This window comes from Terrapene carolina, unplaced genomic scaffold (assembly GCF_002925995.2).
Source record: "Terrapene carolina triunguis isolate 2854851 unplaced genomic scaffold, T_m_triunguis-2.0 Scaffold96, whole genome shotgun sequence".
In the NCBI taxonomy this organism is placed as follows: domain Eukaryota; kingdom Metazoa; phylum Chordata; order Testudines; family Emydidae; genus Terrapene; species Terrapene triunguis.
In genome coordinates this window covers 31,920,487-31,943,295 of record NW_020664447.1, presented here as the reverse complement: position 1 = coordinate 31,943,295, position 22,809 = coordinate 31,920,487, and the positions used below count along the sequence as shown (strand labels likewise).

General features: G+C 43.0%; 1 protein-coding gene across 5 annotated transcripts in view; it reads right to left on the bottom strand.

The window, feature by feature from the left end:
- FUT8 (fucosyltransferase 8) overlaps window positions 1–19,302 on the bottom strand; it is a 270,218-nt gene extending 250,916 nt beyond the window's left edge. For all 5 annotated transcript variants that reach the window (XM_024210899.2, XM_024210895.2, XM_024210897.2 and 2 more), the window contains exon 1: window positions 19,220–19,302. The gene's annotated coding sequence lies outside the window, so the exon portion shown is untranslated. The remainder of the gene's footprint in view (window positions 1–19,219) is intronic.
- Between the last annotated feature and the right edge of the window lie 3,507 nt (window positions 19,303–22,809).

Below are 22,809 nucleotides of genomic sequence, written 5' to 3'. Positions count from 1 at the left end.
GGGGGGGGGGGAGAGCCCAGGGCTGGGGCAGCAGGGGGTGGGGGTGCGACGAGGAGCCCAGGGCTGGGACGGGGGGGAGGGGGGCAGCCAAAATTTTTTTTGCTTGGGGCGGCAAAAAACCTAGAGCCGGCCCTGATTCGGAGCAAAAGAAATCAGCCACAACAGAAGTGCAGGTTTCCAAACTCAAGGAATTTCCTTCCTCTCTAACCTATTACTAGGGTTTTGCGGTCATGCTCAGCACTGGCTGGAGACAGTACCATGAGATCAACCATCTGTGGATCTCTGTAAAGCCAAGTCCTGGTTTAAACCAGCCCAAACCTCAGGTGTCCAGAAGCAGTGCTTCTGCAGAGCGGAGAGGGGCTGCAGGGGCATTGAGCTGAGCAAGAATAGGAGTGGAGGCCCCTTTGATCTGAGCACTGAGCCTCCACTTTAACCATTAGCAGTGTAGAAGTAGCACAAAAATGAGAGTATTTACTAGTTCTCCTGAAATCCTGCCAAAGGACCCCTCTCCCTCCCAGAACTCGTGCTAAGCTGAAAGGAGAGGGTGAGAAAAGGCAAAAAATATTGTCCAGAGAAAGGATGACCCACAGAGAAAACCTTGAGGAATCCTCTATCTGCCAACATCTGCAATGTTGAGTTCTCAGTGTAGTTGTAGTACCACAACAAAAAAACCATTTCCACTTGAAAAAAAAAATTGCAGGAGGGATCTCACATCTACCTCTGAAGTGAGGAACTTAGGAAGAATGTCCATCACCATGAAGGCTAACTGACCAGGGGGTACTTACTCAGGAGATAAGGGTGCTACATTACACTGGAAATATGGGCATCTCTAACCAGCAGATCTTGAGATAGATATCAGCTGCTAAAATCATGATGTAACATTTGGGGGTCAGAGAAAGAGAGAAGCAAGATGGTAAACATATTTTAAGCATATTTTAACCTACTATGGACAGAAATACTTTAGGAGACCAGCAAAAATGTAGCTCAACATCTCCCAAGTTAAAGTGGCCCCATACTCTGCCACTTCTTCATTCACCTATTAGACGTCCATTCTTTTCCTGTGACTCAGTCTCTTATTTTTCATTTCTCTTTATCTTCTCCTTCAGTTTTCATTTCATACAAATCAACAAGGTGTTAACCTACACTCCAATACAGTGACCCCTCAATTTTTGGGGGGGGGAGTCTAAATGATGACTAAAGCTCAAATTGTAACTTTGGAAAACTTTAGAAGAAAAGCATTTAATCATTGCCGTTTTTGAACACAGAATGAATTTTCTTTGTATGGACTCTGTCCATTCTGCTCTTTCTGTAAGTTAATATACTGTTGTAAGTTTTTAAAAAGGTAAATATATAAATATTTTAAAATGTTAAATAAGATTAACATTAAAGAATGACAAAATAAGGAGAAGGGATGCCAAAGACAAAAACAACAAAAAATTAACATGACACAAAATGTGGATGAAGTTTGAAAACATGGACCATTCAATATGAGATAAAAGTAGAGCAACAGAGGAGTACTAGTACAGAGCAGTGAACATCTGCAGAAAATCAGCCAAAAGAAGAGGGTTTAAAAGGAGTGATTCAGAGGTGGAGAACTCCAAATAGGGACAGGGAGGTTTTTCTAAGCACAGCAACAGGATGAAAAATAAACTCATAAAGAGAGTATATCAAGTTGAGAACAGCTGGCAAATTGTAGGCCAAAGATGAGAAGCAATAGAAACTATGGCAGAAATGTAGACATGGTGAAGCTCTGCAGTGCTCCTGAAAGCAAGGAACAGGTGTTTGATAAGGAAAGAACTAGTTGGGGGATATGATAAGGAGGGTTAAATGAGCAAAGCAGCAGCTTTGGAGTTATCAAGACAAGGAGAAGGATATTACAACAGTCCAGAGGAGAGAGAACCAAGGTATGAACAAGGAACTTGGACCAATAATCAAAGAACAAGAAATTTTGATCCCTGCCATGGCTAAAGGGAAACTCATCAATTCCCTCCAATTCACAAAAAAAGAAAAATTCTACCATTACCAAATCCTTCATCTCCCACAATGAAAGAAAGAATTGAACAATACAAGTCAGAGAGAATACGTATGGTAAAACAAAACAAAACAAAACCAAAAAGGAAGTAAGGGCCTTGAGCCTAAGAATTTCCTTTTAATTTTTGTTTACATAATACCAAAGGTTTATAACCTTTAGACTACAAAGGATTATTTTAAAACTGCAGTATTTAAGCTCTCTTTCTGGGTTCTAATCAGTTTGATAAAAAAGGAAATAAAACAAAAACAATTAAAATTACACACCTTACTAGTGGCTGCAGTTACTATTACAATGCCAAATCCCAGCTTGCTTTCTCCTCCTAAAGTCAAAGAACTGAAGGCAGAGCCACTGCCAGCACCACCACAGAAGTAAGAATGACATGGTATGGTATTGCCACCCTTACTTCTGCACTGCAGCCTGCAGAGTTGGGCCCTCAGTCAGCAGCTGCCACTCTCTGGCCGCCCAGCTCTGAAGGCAGCACAGAAGTAAGGGAGGCAATACTGTGACCCCATCCCCTGCAACTCCCTTTTGGGTCAGGACACCCAATTTGAGAAACACTGTTTTCCCCACTGTGAAATCTGTATAGTTTAGGGTAAAAGAACACAAAAAAGACTAGATTTCACGGGGGGGGGGGGAGGAGAAGACATATCATGGTCTGTGATGTGTTTTTCATGGCCATGAATTTGCTTTTTTAACTATTTAATTAAGAAAGTATTAGCAGGTTTATTAATCCTTGCCATGTAAAAATGTGAAACAAAACAATAATCATTACAACAATAAGCTTTTGTTTAAAGAGACATCATACAGGAATATATTGTAGGTCTACACTACAATTAAACACCAGCAGCTGGCCCATGTCAGCTGACTCAGGCTCACAGGTCTCAGGCGATACTGCTGTTTAATTGCAGTGTTCGGGCATTCAAGCTTGGGCTGGAGCCCAGGTTCTGGGACGAAATCCAGCCCAAGTATCTACATAGCAGTTTTATAGCCCTGCAGCCCCAGCCCAAGTCAGCTGACCTGGGCCAGTCACAGGTGTTTAATTGCTGTGTAGATGTACCATAGTCACCAGATTTATTTAACACAGTGTTACCATATTACAGAGTGAGCATCATTACAACACCTATGACATGATGTTTCTAGAGATTCTATTAAATTGAGTGAAATCTCTGATTACACATATTTCACAGACCAGGCACATCTATCAAATGTTAATATTGAAAATAACTGGACATGGTGCTGGGATTTTTTGCAGGTAAATGTACTGTGGGTATCAAATAAAAGGTAAACAAATATTTAGATATTTAGTTGTCTTCTGCCTATTTTGCTAGGCATGTAATCTGATGCTTGTTTTATGTGGGGCTCTTTACAAATTAGTAATTTCTGCCCTACTTAATGGTGAGAGACTAATACCTTTTTTTAAAGTTACACACTGATTTTAATCAGTGTACAACTATCAGGACATTAGAATGAAAGACAACATATAAAAAGATGTAAATGGGCTAGTTCAAATGGATGTAATGTTGATTAAAGGAGCCAGACAAAGCCCTGGAGAGTGCCATCCTGTGTTTAGCCCCAAAATGGATACATATTGGCAGTTACTTTGCCTGTTTCTCCACACTGTCCCTCCAGTGTGCCTCAATCTGACCTTGACAACCACCTTCCGATTAAGGGCTAGTTTAGCCTCCATGGAGTGAAAGGCTCCATCACTAAAATGATTCCATCTTCCTTGATCAAGGTAGATTTATTAAGCCATTCGTCAATACAGTTATACCACTAATATTTTCAAGGATGGAACTCTACTCCTAAATCTGTCCCCAGATTCCCACTTAGGCTGCGTAGGGTTATAAATTAGAGAAGGATTTTAACTGCTCAACTAGAGCTTAAATTGGAGACCTTCATTTCAGATGAACTAGGAAAACGTTATGATCAGAATTTTGAGAGACATTTCAAGAAACATTTTGAACCTCTAGCAAGCTCTTATACTGTAAAGAAAAATGTATTACATTTGGAATTCTCTCCATTATTATTATTTCTAAATGTAAATGTTCATCTGGGACTTCTAAAAAAAAGTGGGTCATTTTAAAGGACCACTATCAACTTGGAACCCCCATGACAATAAATTTACAGATCATGACCCCAATACTGCAATTGGATCCACATAGACTTGTGGGCCCAGACAGAGCCCTAATGAAGTCAAGAGTTTTGATCCTAACTACAGTATTTGAATATAGACTCATAAGTTATAAGGCCAGACGGGACCATTGTGATCATCTAGTCTGACCTCTTGCAGAATATAGGCCACAGAACTAGCCTAAATTAATTCCTGTTTGAACTAGAGCATATTTTTTAGAAAAACATCCTATCTTGGTTTTAAAATTGCCAGTGAGGGAGAAGCTACATATGTTGTTCCAATGGATAATTACCCCAACCGTTAAAAATCTGAACTTTAATTTTTGGTCTGAATTTGTCTAGCTTCAACCTCCAGTCACTAGATCTTGTTATACCTTTGTCTACTAGACTGAAGAGCCTTTTATTATCAGACTGCTGTTCCCATATAGATACTCGTAGACAATGATGAAGTCACCCCTTTGCTTTCTCTTTGATAACTAAATAGACTGAGCTCTTTGATTCTATCATTATAAAGAATGTTTTCCTATCCTTTACTTATTGTCATGGCTTCTCTCTAATTTATTAACAACCTTCTTGAATCATGGACACCAGACCCAGATAATATTCAAGGAGTAGTTGCACCAGCGTCAAACCTCTCTACTCCTACTCAATATTCTTCTTTTTATACATCCAAGGATATTAGCCTTTTGGCCAAAGCACCATACTGGGAGTTTATGTTCAGCTGATTATTTACTACGACACTCCCAAGTCTCTCTCAATCACTACTTCCCAGGATAGTATCCTCCATCCTATAAGTATGCCCTGCATTTTTGTTCCTAGATTCATGACACTATATTTGGTTGCACAGCAATGCTTATTGTTTGCTTCCATCTAGTTTACCAAGCAGCTGATGTATCAGTTGCTATTGCAATACAAATGAATCATGGTAATTATTTTACTCCTACCAAGGGATAAAGGAAACAATTAAAGAAGAGAAGGAAACAGCAAAGAAGTTTTACATCCATCTTTATCAGTGAGGATGTTGAAGAGATAACTACCAGAGTATGCTGGCTCTAGAACAGGCACCACCCATCAGCCTTTTATTGGGGATTTTGGCCTTTACAGGAGGGGAATTCTGAGAGATGTTTTTCCAAGAGGGACTGATGGGAGACGTAGTCCTAGACAGGTCATATGACCCAGGAGCCATGTGACTGTGCCAGAATTATATAATGTGTTGTTCTTGGCTCAGAAGGACAGAGACCAGGATTGGATCAAGATGTTGGGTGAGATTTTCTGCAGAAGCCAGGAGGAGCTCAGAGACATCAACAGAGAGCAGGTGGTGGTACTGAAAGACCAGGGGAGATGGAATCTGGAGAGCAGCTCTCTGCCAAGAGAGCTTAGGAAACTCAGACCCCAATTACAGGGTTGTTGAAAAGGCCTGTGACAACAGATTGTGAAAGGATGCAAAGGGGTATGATGGAAGAAGGAAAAGCTGAGACAATATGGTACTGGGGTGGGATGGAGGCTCAGTTGCTGTTGTAAGTCCTTGTTTAGGAGCGTTGAGCTTCTGCTTCCAGAGAAGACAGGAGGAACGCACCTTCAAACCCCTGCGTCAACAGGGTAAAGAACTACTGGAGCCCAGGGAGAAAAAAGAAGGCATCTGTAGCCCAGGGAAGATGAAGACATTGTTTAGCCAGGGAGGGCAATCCTGCATCAGCAAGAGTGAAGAACTGAGTCTAGAGAATACTTCTTTATTTTGGGCTTTTTCACTTGGAAGGGGTGTCTTTTTCTTTGGCTGGAAGGCAAGAGCAATGAAGACTGCAGAACCAAAGAGGAAAACCCAGGTGCCAAGACAGGGATGGTGAGGTAATAACACCAGAGATATAAGAACCCATTGTGTTACTCCCGAGGTCCTCTTGAAATAAAGATGAGCTACTGTCAGGAATTTAAGTGCTTTTTAAAATAAAAGGAGGATGGTGGTTCAAGCTGATAAACTAAAGAGCAACAAATAACCAAAACCAGAGAGTATTCCTTCAGAATTTGAAGATATTTGAGAGTAAAGTAACTGATGACAATCATTGGTTGGTGGCATTCCATCAGTAAAACCTGCTACTATACAGGAGGGCTGGAAGAAGATAGCAGGCAAATGTTTTACCTACTTTTTTTTTTTTTTTTTTTTTTTTTTTTAAAGTGCTAGGGATAAGCCTAGAAATCACGGACTAGTAGAACTTTATGTCGGGACAAGATAAATTGTCTGAAAATCATTAAAAACAGATTTTAAAAACACATTAGTCATAATGTGGAAGGGACAAGCAAACACTACTTTGGCAAAGGAAAATTATGCTTCTCTAATAGAATTCTTTGAACATATCAAGTGGATGAACAGTGGAATGACAAAACTTTCAGACAGCAATAATTTAGGTTAGTTAGGATTAAAGAAGACTATTAGGAACCTTCACCTGAAATACTGTAAGTCCCAATTGCCCTAATTATTGGGGAGAATTGGAAGCTGTTTTCACTATGGGCAGTTATGTAATAACCTGTCCACAGTATAGTTCCTGCCACATTCCTCTGTAGCAGCTGGTATTGGCTACTATTAGACAGTTTACCTGACTAGAGTACTGGTCTAATTTACCATGTATAGGGCCCTACCAAATTCATGGTCCATTTTGGTCAATTTCATGTATAGCTTTTTTTTTTTTTTTTAAATCGCAAATTTAAGGATTTCAGCTATTTAAATCTGAAATTTCAGGTTTTGTAATTGTAGGGGTCCTGACCCAAAAAGGAGTTGTGGTGGGTCATAAGGTTATTGGGGGGGGAGGGGTGTTGTGGTACTGTCCCTCTTATGTCTGTGCTGCTGCTGGCGGGGTGCTGCCTTCAGAGCTGGGCAGCCGGCCCAACAGCCACCGCTCTCTGGCCACACAGCTCTGAAGGCAAAGCAGAAGTAAGGGTGGCAATACCATGACCCCCTCTAAAATAACCTTGGTATGCCCCCCTCAACTCCCTTCTGGGCCAGAACCCCCAATTTGAGAAACGCTGGTCTCCCCCATGAAATCTGTATAGTACAGGGTAAAAGCACACAAAAGACCAGATTTCACAGGGGGAAAACCAGATTTCATGGTCCATGACGCATTTTTCATGGCCGTGAATTTGGTAGGGCCCTAGCTATGGGAATTCCTGTACTGTTTGCATTCAGGGCCGGCTCTAGGTTTTTTGCTGCCCCAAGCCAAAAAATTTTTGGCTACCCCCCCACCCCCAGCCCAGGGCTCTCTCTCTCTCTCCCCACCCACCAACTGCACCCTCCTGCAGCCCCAGCCCTGGGTCGCTGGTAACTCGCTCCCAGGGCGGGTCATTCAGCAGGAATTTTGGATGTGCACAGAACACAGACAGGATTGGTTCCCATATGGTTATAGAACTGCAGTAAAATGGAACAATTTTCAGCTTGTGTGATTGAAGGATATCTGGATGCATATAATAAGACTGTCCTACATAAATGAGGAAAAGTTGATGTGCCTTTATTAGTCTTTTGTTCCATTCTTTGTTTCTATGGGGAATTTGCCAATGCAATATCACTGTCTTCCTTTTAAACAAATAAAACTAAAAAAGCCATGGCTGTTGAAAATAGCAATTCCAGTCCTAATAACCACTGGGAAGCATTTCTTGCTCAATTTATTCTACTTTTTCTACAGCAAGTTATAGTGGATCAGTATATCTGATTTGGGAGAAATGAAGTAACAGCTGCCCAAATTGAGCTTGAGCACTCCTGAATTTTGAGGGTGTTCAAATCTGGAAGGCAGGTGCTAGATTCCCTTTCTGAATAGTAGCTAAATCTGGAAAAGAAAAGTCAATTTCTGCTTCCATGGCTCAGAAGTGTAAATCCTCCTGTGTGCCTGGTACTGTATCTAAAGCTCCTCAGGTCCTAGTAGAGCCTCCCCTCCCTTACTTTTCATTTTAAATTCGAGTAGGATCCACATACCTCCCTTGCTAGGCTTCAGATAAAGAGGTGCACTGTCCATTTAGTCCACCCAATTCTTTCTTTGGGGGAGAGCCCAGGGCTGGGGCGGCAGGAGGTGCAGGTGAGGGCCAGAACTGGGGCAGCAGGGGGTGCGGGTGTGGGGGAGGAGAAGAGCACAGGGCTGGGGTGGCAGGAGATGCGGGTGGGGGGAAAGCCCAGGGCTGGGGCAGCAGGGGGTGTGGGCGGGGGAGAGTCCAGGGCTGGGGCAACACGGGAGTGTGGGGGGAGCCCAGGGCTAGGGTGGGGGGGCAGCAAAAAACCTAGAGCTGGCTCTGTCCCTACCATTCACAGCAAGCTGCAGCATGAGGTTTCAGTTCCACACTCCTTCCCCCCCCTCCTTTCCTGTTAATCGCGGCCGAGGGACTGCTGGGAAATGTAGTTCTTTCCCTGCTCCGGGACTGGCTCTATAGGCAGGGAGCTAACCAAGGAACTACAGCTCCCAGGGCCCCTTGTTGGTTCTCAGCTCCCATGCTGGATTCTTGCGCCCATGCAAATTTGCCGCCCCAAGCAACTGCTTGCTTTGCTGATGCCTAGAGCCGGCCCTGTTTGCATTATTACACATTATGCAAAAATTAAGAAAAATAAAATATTGTAACTTTTTTTTATACTATTTAATATTACAATCAAAGTCTAGTCATAAATGTTTAGTTATGATACTGAATCTCTTGGGCCCTCTCCAAGCACAGCTGAGGTTATCAGAAGCTCTGGTTGCACTGAATTGCTTGTCTCGATGATTTTTCAAGTATGTTCCTTACTTATGGTGATGTCAAAATGAAAGATAGGGAAGGTGAAGAGAGACCTCCAAGGCTATTGTCAATTTTAATACTTCAACACATTTTTGCAACAAGTCACTTTTTTTCTTATTCAACAAAAGCATTTGTATACTCACCAAGCATGAGGAGGAAAGTTAATGTGCCAATTTAATTAACTGCTGTTTTTGATAGGCGTTTATGTGGAGGCAAAAGCACATGTGAACTATCTGCTTTTCTGAAGGATCACAGCTCAGCAGCGGTACAATGAATTTCTAGGCTTTTGTATACAGAGTTGGACCATTTTTTTTCCCCACAGCAGATGCATGTTTATTCTATTACAAAGTATTAAGACTTACACTCCCAACCACTCTATTTTCTAGAGAACAGTTGTTAATTATGAAAGTTAAAAAAGTAACCTCTGCATGCTCACCTCCTACATGCAGCTCATGCTATTGATTTGTTCATAAAACTTGCTTTTATGTCTGAATACAAATGTGTATATATACAAAACAACAGGTTTCAAAAAGTCTTCAGATCTGAAAGAGTTTAAGGACACTATTTTCATCATAAAAACACTGATTTGTTGTTCTATAATTTAGTTAGAATTTATATAAAAGTTTAATCCAAGTACTGTAATTCAAAAGGCTAACGAAAGATATCAGGAAGTAGCTAGAACAGCACTAACCTGTATTATTACAGTACTTTTATAATACACAATATATTTGAAAAAGGTTAGCAGAAATATCCTGGGCAGAAAAAATTATGCAACTAACCAAACTAACCAGAATCGTCTGCCACAAGATATGCACAACAATATTCCAAAAACTTTTACAAAATTGTTAATTCTACAAAGTAAAAATTGTCAGAGTAACACTCTTCACTATTAAATCTCTCTCCAACTATTCCACCTTTAAAAGAAACTAGGGCTGTCAAGCAATTTAAAAAAAATCATTATTAATCACGCTGTTAAACAATAATAGAATACCATTTATTTAAATATTTTTGGATGTTTTCTACATTTTCAAATATATTGATTTCAATGACAACACAGAATACAAAGTGTGCAGTGGTCACTTTATATTTATTTTTATTACAATTATTTGCACTGTAAAAAACAAGGGAAATAACATTTTTCAATTCATCTAATACAAGTACAAGTACTGTACTTAGCCACCATTCTAGAGGACGTGTCCATGCTGATGATGGGTTCTGATCGATAATCCAAAGCAGTGCGGACCGACGCATGTTCATTTTCATCATCTGAATCAGATGCCACCAGCAGAAGGGTGATTTTCTTTTTTGGTGATTCGGGTTCTGTAGTTTCTGCATTGGAATGTTGCTCTTTTAAGACTTCTGAAAGCATGCTCCACACCTCATCCCTCTCAGATTTTTGGAAGGCACTTCAGATTCTTAAACCTGGGGTCGAGTGCTGTAGCTATCTTTAGGAATCTCACATTGGTACTTTCTTTGCATTTTGCTAAATCTGCAGTGAAACTGTTCTTAAAATAAACAACATGTGCTGGGTCATCATCCGATACTGCTATAACATGAAATATATGGCAGAATGTGTGTAAAACAGAACAGGAGATGTACAATTCTCCCCCAAGGAGCTCCGTCACAAATTTAATTAACGCTTCTTTTTTCTTTTTTTTTTAAAATGAGCATCATCAGCATGGAAGTATATCCTCTGGAATGATGGCTGAAGCATAAAGGGACATACAAATGTTTATCATATCTGGCACGTAAATACCTTGTAACGCCGGCTACACAAGTGCCATGCGAACACCTGTTCTCACTTTCAGGTGATATTTTAAATAAGAAGCGGGCAGCATTATCTCCCGAAAATGTAAACAAACTGGTCTGTCTTAGCCATTGACTGAACAAGAAGTAGGACTGAGTGGATATGTAGGCTCTAAAGTTTTATATTGTTTTGTTTTTGAGTGCAGTTATGTAACAAACAAAAAAAACCCTACATTTGTAAGTTGCACTTTCACAATAAAGAGATTACACTACAGTACTTGTAGGAGGCGAATTTAAAAATACTATTTCTTATGATTTTTACAGTGCAAATATTTGTAATAAAAAATAATATAAAGTGAGCACTGTACACTTTGTATTCTGTGTTGTAATTTAAATCAATATATTTGAAAATGTAGAAAAACATCCAAAATTATTTAATAAATCTCAATTGGTATTCTGTTGTTTAACAGTGTGGTTAAAACTGCAATTGCGATTAATTTTTTTAGTTAATTAATGCAATTAATGGACTGCCCTAAAAGAAACTAACTACTTTCACCTTAGCACTATAAGGTTACCAAGCAGACAAACAAAGAAAGAATGCTGTAGAACTGCAACTCCAATTTTGTGGAAGCATATCAACTTTTTTTCTGAATGTGCATCACAGGGTAATTAGTGTCAATGCAGACCTCAAATTCTAGACTTGCAGAATTGTCCTGTATAGCTCTGGATTCAGCTGTGAAGTATTCCATTTTATTTTGAACACTATTTATTATGACAAAATTTTGTTGGTGGTGGGCTAAAACACCACCCCTTGCCCCTACTCTTCAGGCACGAAGGTGGTAGAGAAGGGAAGTGGGGGAGGGTTCTGGGTTTGCTCCTCACACTGAGCCCCAGCCCCTCTCAACCCCTGCAAGTTTCTTACCCTCTTTGGTAGGGTTACCCTCGGTCCTTGACGCTGGGGGAGGGGGTCTCCCTTCCTTCAGTTCTCTGTTTTTACAAGTCTCAGCAATGCACCTCCAAACTCCAGTCTCATAGACTCAGACTCATAGACTTTAAGGTCAGAAGGGACCAATATGGTCATCTAGTCTGACCTCCCGCATGATGCAGGCCACAAAAGCTGACCCCCCCACTTTCCCTTAACTCTGCTGTTGAAGTCTCTAGATCGTGATCTAAAGACTTCAAGTTGCAGAGAATCTTCCAGCTTGCGACCCCTGCCCTATGCTGCGGAGGAAGGCGAAAAACCTCCAGGGCCTCTGCCAATCTACCCTGGAGGAAAATTCCTTCCCGACCCCAAATATGGCGATCAGTAGAACCCCGAGCATACAGGCAAGATTCTCTAGCCAGACCCTCATTTTACCAGCGATGGCCGTTATTGCCTAATTGACTAAAATCACGTTATCCCATCAAACCATTCCCTCCATAAACTTATCTAGCCTAATCTTGAAGCCAGAGAGGTCTTTCGCCCCCACCGTTTCCCTCGGAAGGCTGTTCCAAAATTTCACCCCTCTGACGGTTAGAAACCTTCGTCTAATTTCAAGCCTAAATTTCCCCACAGCCAGTTTATATCCATTCGTTCTCGTGTCCACATTAGTACTGAGCTGAAATAATTCCTCTCCCTTCCTTGCACTCCCTGACTGCCTGAAGCAGGGGGTTTTATTAGGTTCCTGACAGGGCCTTAATTGACTACAGGTGCTCCAATTAACCTGTAGCAACCCTCCCTAGTCTACAGGGAACCACACCTTAATTAGCCTAGGGCTTGTATATCTCCCTTCTACCACTCTCCCACTGCTCCCTGGCCCTGCTATATCACAATATGCAAACAAGTAAACTATGTAGATCACATTTTCATGTTGGCTGATGTTAGAAGGAACTAGGTAAAACGGATACCTGTAGATCCCCTGGTAATTCACTATGCTTTGTTACAGAAAACACCACTTACAAAGAGACCTTGGGATCCCTACTTGCAAACCACTGGAGGTGTTGAGATCATCAGTGAAGTATCAGTTGAATATCTCTGCTGATGGCAGTTTGCATCACAATTAAAGCACCTCCTGACAGTCATTTAATAATAGCACTTTGCCTCAGGCATGCTTATGATTTAAAGACTAGATATTTAACAAAAATGTGGTCAGACTAACAACATGGGAATATCCTCTTCTCCTTCCCCCAGAACCCTGTATTTTATGTTCCTTTTAAGATTACTAGTGTGGGTTAACAAGATTTCAAACAATGGGACAAGTTTAACACAAACGTTTTAAATTGGGAAATTTTAAACTCAGAATTGACCACCAATTCTCAACAGTATTACATCATCAGAAAAAGGTTCCCACTGGAAATTAAAATGTTACAAGATCAAGCACAGGGGGAGGAAGAGCCTGAGCCCCAGTGCGAGAGGAGGGGGGGTCCAGCACCCACCGTTGCAGCAGCCAACAGCTCCGGAGAGGGAGGCCCACCCACCGTCCATGCCAGCTGAGAGCGCCAGGAGCTCCTCCCCCACACGCTGGCTGAGAGTTCTGTGGTCCCCACACCTGCTGAGAGCTCCAGCCCTGCCACCCTGGGGCTGAAGCTGAAAACGTCACAGAGGTCTCTGAAAGTCACAGAATCTGTAACTTCCGTGACATAATCTTATCCTTAATTATAGGCAAGGCTGGCAGTACCACCTATTAAGGTTAGCAGACACCCCTTATTATAAAACAGTTTTCAGTTTAATATAACTTTGCCAAACTTCAGCCTTTCAGGCTGAAGTTTTCCATTCCAAGTGTACCCCCAAGGCTGAACTGTTTTGGAAAAAATCAGCAAACACAGTTCAAATGTTTTCAAGAACAAAGCTAGGGAAAAATACATTGTTTTGCCCAGGCTGGAAAAAAATGGCAACCTTTTCTTTGAGCAGCTCTAGCACCCCAATGCATTGGATCAGGGACCTGAAATTTGTCAGAGGAGGAGTAGCCTTTGTGTCAGGAATGTGATTTTTGCCATTCCTGTGAAAATCTGCCCAAATTTGGCTTTTGAGGAAAAAAAACAGTTTGCACAGTAGAGACTATATAATTTTAGCAAATTCCTTGAATCCATCTGCACTGAGCTTGCTCCAGCCCTGGGCTGCAGGGGACTGAGTAGGACTTCCCCTGCAATTACAGCTCTGGGAGGCTGCAGGCTGTGCTGGGTCCTGGTGCAGGCCCCAGAAATGAAAGCAGGGAGCCACATCTCTCCTGTGTACTGCTCTCAATGAAACATGGAGGAAGAAGCTGTCCAATATGAACACAGCAGGGATGAGCTATATCTGCTGAGATGGGGGGGGGGGGAGAAATAGAAGTAGGAAACTGGGACTGGGGGGCAGGGTCTAGGAGCCAGAAAAGGAAATGGTGTAAGGAGAAGACTGGGAGACAGTAAGTGGGATGGGGGAGGGGGACTAGGACTAGCTGGGCAAAGAGAATGGGGCTGAGAACCAGTGACATGATGAGGAGTTGTGGTGTGAGGGGAGAACCGGGGCTGGCTGGGAGAAGAGATTGGGACAAGGAGCTGCGGGGAAGTATGCAGGACAATGAGATTGGCCAAAGAGCCTGGGAGGAAGATTGGCACTGGGATCCAAAGGGGATGGGCAACTGGCAACCAGGATGTGGGAGAGAAACAGACTGGCTGAAAGCCCAAGAGGGAGGGAACTGGAACTGGCTAGACAAGGAGACTGGGATTAGAGGAGGACACTGGGACTGGGTGTCTGAAGAGGAGACAGGCTGGGATGAAAACCTGAGGAGCAGAGACTGGGACTGGTTAGGTGAGGAGAATAGGATTGGGATGAGGAGCCAAAATGGGGAAGAGACAGGAAGGACAGAATGTAAGGGATAGATCAGAAGGGGTCACAGTTTGGAGCAGGGAGAGGGAAATAAACAGAAGAGACTATGCCCACTAGAACACACTCCTCTCCATAACTTGGAATGGGACCCAAGATTCTTGCATCTCACCAGTCCTCTGCAGTCAGCAAACAACTGTGAGATCTACTGGCAAAAAGCATGTCTCATCCCCCTCTAGCACTAGTCCACATTGATGATGACACCTAATACTGCTATCATTTATTCTATTAGCACAAGTGGCAGAGGTCTGTGTGGTTGATCTAAAGGTTCCAACCCTACTGATGACTCATGTCGGTGTCTATATGCCACCAAATGATGAAATTCTTGTTTTTTCAATTTTTTTTTAAAAATCCTAGGAAATTAGATAATACACACATTTTTAAGGTTACAAACTCAAGTTAGAAAATGCCAGAAAATTAATGTTGCCTGTGAAACTTTAATTCAGCCTCCTTGTGTATATGCATTGTGAAACAGTTTTTAACTATATGATCATATACCGTTTTATCCACAGAACCTCCATCTCATTCAGTGCATAGGACGAATGGTGCTTGCTTAACTATTTGATATTTTGTTTTTTCCACACTGTTCTATTTGTGGCTCCATACCTTCTTTATCGCATATTATTCAAACCCTGCTCTAAAAACAAATTTATCAGATTCCTCATGGGCTTTCATCATTACAGTATCTGAGTGCTTCATGAACATTAATAAATTTATTTTTACAACAGCCCTTTGAAGTGAGGGGTTATTATTATCCCCTTTTTACAGATGAGGAACTGAGGCACAAAGAGATCAAGGTCAAAAGTATCCACTAAATTTGGGTGCCCATTCTGATTTTTGAGGATTATTTAGCACTATATATGTTCGAAGCACAGTTTCCATTGACTTCAACTGCAGCTGTCAACACTTCTGCAAATCAGACCCCAGGATCTCAAGTCAGGCACCCAGAAAATGAGAAACACACAATTAGTAACCATTTATACTGTAAAAAGGACCCTCTGTTGGTTTAAGTGAGTTGCTTAGCATTACACAGAAACTCTGTAGCAAAGGAAGGGATAGAATCCAATTCTCCAGGGCAACATTCATCTGCTTTAACCATGAGACACCATTTTTTCTCTTCTTACAAACCTTTGCCTCATTTGTTACACATGTTCCAAATTGTGCAACAAATGAAGATGGGATCCTACAAGACAAGAGTTTAACTTTCCTGCTCAACCTTGATTTATCCCCAGAGCAGATTTATCCTATGCACTGAATGAGGCTGGGGGTCCTGTGGAAAAATAGTATGTGATCATGTAATTAAAGATTGTATCATAATGCATATGCACAAGGGTCTGAATTAAGGCTGTACAGCCAATCTTAACTCCGGCATTTCCTAACCTGTGAGTGCTTGACTTCGTAACCTTAATAATGTTCTGTTAGTAGACGAGTTTGGGTGTGTGCTTGTCTCCCTGTACTTGCGCACAACCACATATAATATGTATGTGTATATAATGCATATGTATCACTTTTTTTACATGATGTATAGTAAACATTAGTACAGATACATTATAAACATTCAGATATAGTATGCATTATCTATATTTCTTTATTGTATTAGATTGTATTGTACTGTCCATCTTGCGATCAAACTGGAAAGAGATGTGCAGTTTTTTGAATGGTCTACCGTAAATCATCTACATTTCTTTTCTTTATAGTATTGGTATATCCCATGGTCAAACTGGAAACAGATCTGCAGGCTTTAGAACCATTCTAGCATAAATTAAGTTATATTTTGCTTTGGCACTAGCTCCCCCTCCAGACCAGCCTAACAATACTGTAATTACTTCTTATTTTAAACTCTGACTATACAAAAGATTTAAGTACTCAAATTCAACTATTTCTTTCAGAAGATATCACTGAATCCCTGAAATTATGCTGAAAAGAATGATCACAAAATTAATATCCAAAATCCATAAACAAGACTTTGAAATTCATTCAATCTAAAATATAACGGGTAAGCAGGGCACTCATTTATACAGCTACAATAGGTCTGAACAGATCAAAACTTTCCTTAATCTGATGGGTATTTCAGGAACTGTCTAAAATATTTATCATCAACACAATTCCATTATGCATTCAAACTAATCTTTTTGTTTGCAAACTTAATACAGTGATCATAAACAATTAAAATTAGTTACAGAAACTAGTAAAACCCTATGGATCTTAGGTTTCAGAGTGGTAGCCGTGTTAGTCTGTATCAGCAAAAACAACGAGGAGTCCTTGTGGCACCTTAGAGACTAACAAATTTATTTGGGCATAAGCTTTCATGGGCTAGAACCCATTTCATCAGATGCAACTGATGCCCATGAAAGCTTATGCCCAAATAAATTTGTTAGTCTCTAAGGTGCCACAAGGATTCCTCATTGTTTCTATGGATCTTAGTATCCTTGCTGATTTTAATTAATTAATCCATTTGTTCTTGAGCAAGTATAAAGATGTTTTACACCTGTTCTTGTAATCATAAAGTTTCCTTTCAGTTGCTTAGCTAATTTACTCAGACAAGATTCTAAACAAAGCAAGCAACAAGAGAAAAAGCAGTTACAACTTTAAGACCCCTTACATTTTTAAGCTGTCAGATACACATCTCCAGTTGTCTGTGTCTGAGATACTGAACTTGTGCAATTCAGCATTCCAGTGTCTGCTTACTTTATCCTCATTATTGAATAGCTTGCTCAGAAATATGAATAATTAATTACACTTTACACATGGAAAAATTGGTTGGTTTATTGTGTGTATTTGGGGGAGAACAGCAAAACACTGCTTCGCTGAACAATGCAGAATGATTTCATCTTGAAATTATTTTAGGCAAGTGCTCAGACAACTTTGGCAGTGTACAAGCTTGTACAGCTGCAGCATCCAAGCAAATACAGATTATTAAAAATACAAGACTGTGATTCAAATTGTAGTCACCTATATAAATATTGTTGATTGTGAACTTTAATACATGTAAAAAGATTACTGTAAAATCTGTTTTTAGTGACCACACAGGGAACCAGCAAATATCAACTGCCTTTATAGTTGCCCATACAGTTTACAACTTTGAGTTTTTCGTTACTTAAGATAAGGATGATTTTCAAAAAATGGACCTGATAATATTGTGAAACCCAAGAACCACCTCACTTCTAAATGGCCATTTTGAAGTATCCCCTTGACCGTTAGACAATGCCTAGAAACTGATAGAAAATTATTTAAAATGCCACTGTAACACACCAACTAAACATGATTGTAAATTGTAATATAAGCAGAACACAAGTATGTTCCCAGACATACATTTATTATTATATAATGTCTGTATTGGAGTAGCATCAACAGGGTAGCATGGGCAAGCCATGGCCCCACTCTACTCTGTGCTGTACACGCATAGGCTTGGTCTACACATGAGAGTTATATGGGCATAGTCAGTCAGGGTGTAAAAAAAAAACAAAAAAACCCATACCCCTGACATAGTTATGCCAACATAACTCCCAATGTAGACATAGCTATATTAACAGAAGAGTGCTTGACATAGCTCACGTTGTTTAGGATGGTGGTGTTCCTACGACGACAGAAAAATCCCTCTGTCAGCATAAGTTGTGTCAACACTATAAGGCTATACTGACATAGCTATGTCATTATAATCTCCATAGTGTAGACAAACCCAAAAACAGTCTCTGTCTCAAAGAGTTTACAGTCTAAGGCCCAATCCTACAACATATAGCATATGTCTGGACCTCTGCACTCAAGTGCTATATATGTTATCTAAATAATGAGACAACAAGGTGATATAAAACAAACAAACAGTTGTGTGAGAGCACAAGGCAACAAGTAAGATAACTGGAGTAATAAGTTGTAGGTAATATGACTACCCTAGTCTCCTTTCCCCTAACCTCTGTTTACTGGTCTGTCCTTACATTGTGTTTTTTTTAAACAAGGCCCATCCTTTCTGAGTGTTTGGAAAGCAACTAGCACACAGCGGGTGCTGCCATAAACAGTCAACTGCCATGGCATCCCTAGAATTAAACATGCCTAGGAACAAGCACCAGTGCCTTGTCTAGACTACAACTCCTGTAAATTAATACGAGGTGGAACATGGTTAAAGATCCTCGTGTGGGCAAGCGCCCGGCAGTAACTGACTTCGGAGCGGATTCGTGGGGCAGTCACTCCTCTGGGTTCCCAGGGCCCTTCACGTTAAGGGAACTCATGGGAGATCCACTCCCACCACCAGCATTTTCTGCTCGTCATTTCACCCTACAGAGACGGACAGTAGGGCCGGGGCATCTGCCGGGTGAGTGAAGTTTGCCGCCACCTCTTCACTCGCGGCGGCTGCGGCGCGCAGGACAACAGCAGCGCTCCCCTCCCCGCACCCCGCGGCAGCCCGGCCCCCGGAGCGCCGCCTCCGCCCGCGGACCCCGCTCCGCACTCCCCCTGCGACCCGCTGCTGGGCTGCGGGAACTCGGGACTCGCACGCGGCTCCCCGTGCTCTGGCCATCGGCCCCTCCGCCCCCGGGGTTCAGCAGCCCCCTGCTCCCGAGCGGCTCAGGCCCCGGCCCGTGCCACCGCGCGGGGAGCCTGGCACCCGGCGGGGGTCGCTCTCCCCTTCCCCCACCGCCGGCAGTCGCTCGAGTCTCCGCAGCCCAGGCCCGGGGAGGGATGGGGAGCTGCAGCTGGAGCAGCCCCGAATCGGCTCCTCACCCGGACCCCCTTACCTGAGTAGCAGCACCGCCCGCCCGCGGGCTCCCCTCCTGCTGCGGGTGCCGGCTCTGAGGAGGCGCCGGCGCGCGGATGCGGGTGCGGGGGGGGTGAAAATACGGAAACAGGAACCTGCCGTCGCTTAACGGAGCCTCCGACTGACTGAGCGAGGGGGCGCGAGACACAGCGCGGAGCGCGCGTCAGGGAGCGGGAGCGCGCTCCAGGAGTAAGAGTGCTGAGCGGGTGCGCGCACCAGAGCCTGGCAGCCTGTGAGCGCGCTCAATTGGCAAACGGCGCTTCTCGTGTTGGGGAGGGATTCGGTTAAGCTGGGCAGACAGCGCTAGCCGCTGGCAGTGCGCATGCGCCATCCATGACGCTCTTGCGACTGGCCCAGACTCAGCGAGCCGTGCTTGGCGGTGTTCGGCGCTGGCTCGCACAGCGCGGCCGCGGCTGCCCGGCGGAGACAGGCTGGATCCCCGCGAGGCTGTGCCTGGGGCACGGCTTGACTGAGCACCGGCCCTCGGGGCATCTCCCCAGCGCTGCGCACCCGGGAGCCGCCCGCCAGGGCTTTCGCCCCGCGTACAGGGCGGAGAGGGGCAGCTGCCGGAGCAGAGCTCGCTGAGCGAGGGTCTGATAGCGGCCTCAGCCTGCCGGGCTGGGACCCCTGCCACGGGTATGTGACTGCAGCGGACACAGGCTCGGAGGCGTGGCTGAGTCATAGAATATCAGGGTTGGAAGGGACCTCAGGAGGTCATCTAGTCCAACCCCCTGCTCAAAGCAGGACCAATCCCCAGACAGATTTTTGCCCCAAAAATTGTTTCCCACAGCCCGCAAAGCTGCCAGGTGCTGCAGTTTTTGACTGGAGCCTGGTAGAGCAGGAGGGAGGGGAAGGGAGGACTTTTCAGGAACGTGAGGGTGTGTGCATCCTGCCATCTAGGGTTGCCAGTTTTTGTTGGCCCTATTCCTGAAGCTTTCATCACATGACAATCTTTAATTAAAGATTCATCTAATTCCTTGAGATTCCAGGACAATTCCTGGAAGGTTGGCAATCCTAGTGCCATCCCAGGCAGCAGGAGCAGTGCGGGGAAGGGCAGCCCATCACCTATTGTTTGGATTGTATCTCCTGTGAAACCTGCAATTTTTTTCAGATACGTTTAGTTTGCCTGCAGGAGGTGGATGTGTAAGTTCTCTTCCTTCCCCAAAATAACCTTAGTTGCACCTTCAGCAACAGTTTGTGGTCCAACAGTCACTTCCAATTACCTCTTTATTAGAAAGTTGGGATCCTAGGTTAGTTTCTACAATAGAAATTGAGTGTTAGAGGGGTGAGAATGACAAAAAATACTTTCTGGGGTCCCATCTGGAACAAAAACAACTAATTTGCCCTTCAGTTGATGGGGCATGCTGTTCATTCCCAAATTTGATAGTCAGCTGAGGGGGGATATAATAGAGGTCTATTCAGTCATGAATGGTGTGGAAAAAGCTAATAGAGAAGTGTTATTTATCCTTTCACAAAATACAAAAACCAGAGGGTTCCTGATGACATTAAGAGGCAGTAGGCTGAATACAAACACAAGGAAATACTTATTTGCACAATGCACAATTAACCTGTGGAACTCATTGCCATAGGATGATGTCATGGTCAAAAATATAACTGCATTCAAAAAGAACTAGATAAATTAATCCGGCTATTAGCCAAGATAGTCAGGGATGCAACCCCATGTTTGGGACAACCCTAAACCTCTGACTGCCAGAAGCAGGAAGGGGAAGACTAGTGGATCGCTCCAACTACCCTGTTCTGTACAGTCTCCCTGAAGCTCTGGTACCAGCTACTGTTGGATAACAGGCTAGATTGACCATTGGTCTGATAAAATGTGGCAGGTACTTATAATCAATTTTTTGTGACAGTTGCAAATTATTCAGATTACAAATAAAGGTAAACTACACTTGGTGTTCGCTTGATAATTGCGTGGACATATCACACTACTATGGTAACACAGTTGGTTCAAATAGTCTTCCACCGCTGTCCCACAGTGCACAAATCATTGTAGAAGAATTTCTAGTTTGTATTCAACTGTCAACTTGCCCAGAGGTCTTAATAGTTGGATTCACTGGGGAAGCTATCAGTTCTACGCTCTTCTTCCTTCTCCCACATCCCCAATAAAATTGAACAAAGGCCTTATCTGCACTAGAGAAGTCAATCAGCAGTATAGCAACTCATTGTTACACCACTGCTTGATAATGTCATGTTGCACCAGTTTAAAGACCTCATTTTTTCCTACATCCACCCTAGTGTTATGTGCATTAATGGAGGTGCAGTGCCCTCTAGAAATATATTCTAAAGTTCTCATTACTGCTCCTTGGAGCAGTACATTCTTACTACAGTAGGTTGGGCTGCAGATTTATTATGGCATTTTTAAACAAGAATCATGAAGCAGTCAGAGTAAATTTAATCAAAGTCACAGATTTAGGTCAAAACTGGGTAAAGTCATGGGGTTAGGGGTTTGAGGCCCTGGGAGAGGGCTGGAGAGTGAGCCCACATTGCACTGACCTTGGGCAGCAGGAGCTCCTAAGTCCCCTAGGGCTGAGCCCAGAGGTTGAGAGCAAGACCGCCCCGTGCTCACCCTGGGAAGCGGTAGCTTCTATGTCCCACGAGGCTGGGCTCAGAGGTTGAGAGCAAACATGTCTTGCATTCACCCTGGGCAGCAACAGCTCCTTGCCATATCGCAATACCACTCACTCAAATTTGGCCTGGCCGCCACCCTGTCATGATGGAGGGACAACCAGGCCAAACCTGAGAGGATCCATGACCTCATGCACTAAGTCACAACTCCGGGAGCAGGGAGCCAGGCCCAACCCCACAGGACAGGAGCTTCTGTTGTGGGGTGGGCTTGGTCTTCAGCACCCCTCCCAGGCTCTGCCCTCCACCTAAGTGCTTTATTAAAATCATGGACAGAGAGAAAAGTCACAGATTGAGAAATCATGGTATCCGTAACTTTTCCATCACCACAAAAACCCGTAGCCCCAACAAAAGGCAGTGTGGGAAGAAGGGTCACACTCCCACTATATGCTGGTAAATGTACATAGTTCTCCAATGGATGTCCTCATGGGTCAGTGGGTGCTGCCGTTTTTACAACACCAAGATCAGTTGGAACATTCATATCCTGGTAAGAGAAGTTGCCTGTTAAGAGATGTCCATAATGGAGTTTTAAAAAATGCAAGACAGCTATCAAGTGGTGGTAAATGATTTTCTGGGCCTTCATGATAAGTGCTGGAAAGCATTAGAAGTGGTGCACAGACATCAGTGAAATGCTTGTTTGAGCTGCTAGTCTGGTGGACCCTCTGCTTCCCTGGCCACAAAACCATATCCTGGAAATACAGATAGAGGTAGATGAACATTCAGTTACACTCTGAGCAAATGCAGCATGGCAGTAGAATGCACTTTAATATAATAAATCCAAAAACTGATAAATATTCCCACATCAAAACTTATTGAAAGATATACACATCACTTTTTCAAAATATTCTGCAATATATAATGCATATATTCACTTCTTCCTGGTGGGAAATTAAATGGCAGAAACAGGGAGGATGTGTACATGAAGAGGGA